Source organism: Ictidomys tridecemlineatus, unplaced genomic scaffold (assembly GCF_052094955.1).
Source record: "Ictidomys tridecemlineatus isolate mIctTri1 unplaced genomic scaffold, mIctTri1.hap1 Scaffold_4876, whole genome shotgun sequence".
In the NCBI taxonomy this organism is placed as follows: Eukaryota; Metazoa; Chordata; class Mammalia; order Rodentia; family Sciuridae; genus Ictidomys; species Ictidomys tridecemlineatus.
Window position 1 is genome coordinate 22,961 of NW_027523178.1, and position 4,149 is coordinate 27,109.

Below are 4,149 nucleotides of genomic sequence, written 5' to 3' on the forward strand. Positions count from 1 at the left end.
AGAGAGAATCCAGCTCTATGAGAGAGCAACCATCTCCATGAGAGAGAGACCAGCTCAATGAGAGAGACCAGATACCTGAAAGAGAGACAACCTTAATAAGAGAGACCAGGTTCCGGAGAGAGTGAGACCAGCTCCATCAGTGAGAACAACTCAAAGAGAGAAAGAGCAGCTCCAAGAGAGAGAGACCAGCTACATGAGAGAGAGAGACCAACTACAAGAGAGAGATAAAACAACTACTTGAGAGAGAGAGACCAACAACATGAGAGAGAAAGACCAGCTCTATGAGAGAAATAGAGTCAAGTTCCTGAGAGAGAGACCAGCTCCATGAGAGAGACCGGTTCCATGAGAGAGAGACAAGCTCCATGAGAGAGACCACCTTCGTGAGAGAAAGTTTCCAGCTCCATGAGAGAGACCAGCTCCATGAGAGAAAGAGAACAAATACATGAGAGAGTGACCAGCTTCACGAGAAAAATTACGTCCAGCTCTTTGAGAGAGAGACAAGCTGCATGAGAGAGACCAGCTCCATGAGAGAAACCGGCTCCATGAGAGAGAGACCAGCTCCATGAGAGGAGACCAGCTCCATGAAAGAGAGCAGCTCCTTGAGAAACCTTCTCCATGAGAGAGAGAGACCAGCTGTATAGAAGAGACGAGCTGCATGAGATATAGAGACCAGATCCATGAGAGAGAGAGACCAGCTCCATGTGAAAGAGAGACCAGCTAGATGAGAGAAAAACACCAGCTCCTGGGGAGATACCATTTCCATTCGAGAGAGACCAGCTCCATGAGACAGAGCAGCTTAATGAGAGATAGAGACCAGCTCAATGGGAGAGATTAGCTCCATGAGAGACAGAATAGCACCATGAGAGAGAGACCAGCTCCATGAGAGGGACCATCTCCCTGAGAGAGAGATACAAGCTCCATGAGAGAGAGGGACCAGCCCCATGAGAGAGACCAGCTTCTTGAGAGAGAGCGATCAGCTTTATGAAAGAGACCAGCTCCATGATAGAGAAAGACCAGCTCCATGACAGAGACCAGCTCCATGAGAGAGAGATATAGGCTCCATGAGAGAGAGGGACCAGCTCCATGAGAGAGAAACAAGCTCAATGACAGAAAGACAAGCATAATGAGAGAGAGAGACCAGCTCCATGAAAGAGAGATCAGCTCCATGAGAGAGAGAGACCACCCTCATGTGAGAGAACAGATCCCTGACAGAGATAATAGCTTCATGATAGAGACCAGCCTCTGGAGAAAGAGAGACCAGCTCCATGAGAGAGACCAGTTCAATGAGAGTAAGACCAGGTGCAAGAGAGAGAGATCACATTTATGAGAGAAACAATCTCCCAGAGAGAGAGACCAGCTCCATGAAAGAGACCAGCTCCCTGAGAGCGAGAGACCAGCTCCATGAGAGTGACCAGCTCCATGAGAGGAAGACCAGATCCATGAGAGAGAGAGACCAGTTCCATGAGAGGGAGCAGCTGCATGAGAGTGAGACCAGCTCCATGAAAGAGAGACAATCTCCATGAGAGAGACAAGCTCCACGAGAGAGACCAGTTCCCTGTGAGAGAGATCAGCTCCATGGGAGAAACGAGCTCCAATAGAGAGAGACCAGCTCTATGAAAGAGACCAGCTTTATGAGAAAGATCAGCTCCATGAAAGAGAGAGACCAGCTCCATGAGGGAGACCAGCTTTATGAGAGACAGAAATCAGCTCCATGAGAGTGAGACACCAGCTGCATGAGAGAGACCAGCTCCATGAGAGAGAGGAACTAGCTCCATGAGAGAGACCTTCTCCATGAGAGAGAGAGACCAGCTCGATAGAAGAGACCAGCTGCATGAGATAGAGAGACAAGATCCATGAGAGAGAGACCAGCTCCATGAGAGAGAGACAAGGTCTATGAGAGAGGGAGACCAGCTCCTGGAGATATACCAGTTTTGTGAGAGAGAGACCAGACCTATAAGGGAGAAAGACCAGCTCCATTAAGAGTCCAGCTTCATAAGAGACAGACGAGCTTTCTCAGAGAGAGAGACCAGCTCCCTGAGAGAGACCATGTCCATGAGGGAAACTAGCTCCATGAGAGAGACCAGCTCCATGAGAGAGAGAGACCAGCTCCATGAGAGTGAGAGACCAGCCCCATTGGAGAGACCAGCTCCATGAGAGCGAGACACCAGCTCCATGGGAAAGATACCAGCTCCATGAGAGAGAGTCCAGCTAAATGAGAGAGACCAGATACCTGAAAGAGACACAACCTTCATGAGAGACCAGGTTCCGGAGAGAGTGAGACCAGCTGCATGAGTGAGAACAACTCAAATAGAGAAAGAGCAGCTCCAAGAGAGAGAGAGACCAGCTCCATGAGAGAGAGAGACCATCTACAAGAGAGAGATAAAACAACTACTTGAGAGAGAGAGACCAACAACATGAGAGTAAAAGACCAGCTCCATTAAAAATATAGAGTCAAGTTCCTGAGAGAGAGACCAGCTCCATGCGAGAGACCAGTTCTATGAGAGAGAGACCAGCTCCATGAGAGAGACCAGCTTCGTGAGAGAAAGTTTCCAGCTCCATGAGAGAGACAAGCTCCATGAGATAGAGACTGGCTTCATGAGAAAAAGAGCACAAATACATGAGAGAGTGACCAGCTTCATGAGAAAAATAAAGTCCAGCACTTTGAGAGAGAGACAAGCTCCATGAGAGAGACCAGCTCCATGAGAGAGAAACCAGGTCCATGAGGGAGACCAGCTCTGAACAGAGTCCAGCTCCATGAGAAAGACCAGCTTCATGAGAGAGAGACCAGCTCCATGAGAGAGAGACAAGCTCTATGAGAGAGAGACCAGCTCCATGTGAGAGACTAGATCCTTGAAAAAGAGACCAGCTCCATGAGAGAGACCAGTTCAATGAGAGTAAGACCAGGTCCAAGAGAGAGAGATCAGATCCATGAGAGAGACCATCTCCCTGAGAGAGAGACCAGCTCCAAGAGAGAGACCAGCTCCCTGAGAGCGAGAGACCAGCTACATGAGAGTGACCAGCTTCATGAGAGAGAGACCAGATCCATGAGAGACACCAATTCCATGAGAGAGAGACCAGCTCCATAAGAGAGACCAGCTTCGTGAGAGAAAGTTTTCAGCTCCATGAGAGAGACCAGCTCCATGAGAAAGAGACCAGCTCTATGAGAGAAAGAGAACAAATACATGAGAGAGTTACCACCTTCATGAGAAAAATAAAGACAAGCTCCCTGAGAGCGAGAGACCAGCTCCATGAGAGTGACCAGCTCCATGAGAGAGAGCAGCGACATGAGAGACAGACCAGCTCCCTGACAGAGAGAGACCAGTTCCGTGAGAGAGAGACCAGCTCCATGAGAGAGACCAGCTTTCTGAGAAAAAGAGTCCAGCTCCATGAGAGAGACTGGCTCCATGAGAGAGAGACAAGCTCGATGAGAGGAGACCAGCTCCATGAAAGAGAGCAGCGCCATGAGAAACAGACCAGCTCCCTGAGAGAGAGAGACCAGCTCCATGAGAGAGAGACAAGCTCTATGATAGAGACACCAGCTCCATGTGAGAAATTAGATCCCTGAAACAGAGACCAGCTCCATGAGAGAGACATGGTCCCTGAGAGAGAGCAACCAGCTCCATGAGAATGAACAGATCCATGAGAGAGAGACCAGCTCTATGAGATTGAGAGACAAGCTCCATTAGAAAGAGAGAACAGCTCCATGAGAGAGAGACAAGCTCCATGAGAGAGAGAGAGGCTCCATGAGAGACACCAGCTTCTAAAAAGAAAGAGACCAGCTTTATTAGAGACATTACATCAATGAGAGAGAGACCAGCCCCATGAGAGAGACAGACCAGCTCCCTGAGAGGGAGAGAGCAGCTCGATGAGGGAGAGACCAGGTCCATGACAGAGACCAGCTTTCTGAGAGAGAGACCAGCTCCATGAGAAAGACCAGCTTCCAGAAAGAGAGAGGCAAGTTCCACTAGATATATTAGCTCAATGAGAGAGAGAGACCAGCTCCATGAGAGAAAGACCAGCTCCCTGAGGGGGAGAGAGGAGCTCGATGAGGAAGAGTCCAGCTCCATGAGAGAGAACAGCTCCCTGAGAGAGAGAACAGCTCCATGAGAAATACCAGCTTCCAGAAAGAGAGAGGCAAGCTCCATTAGA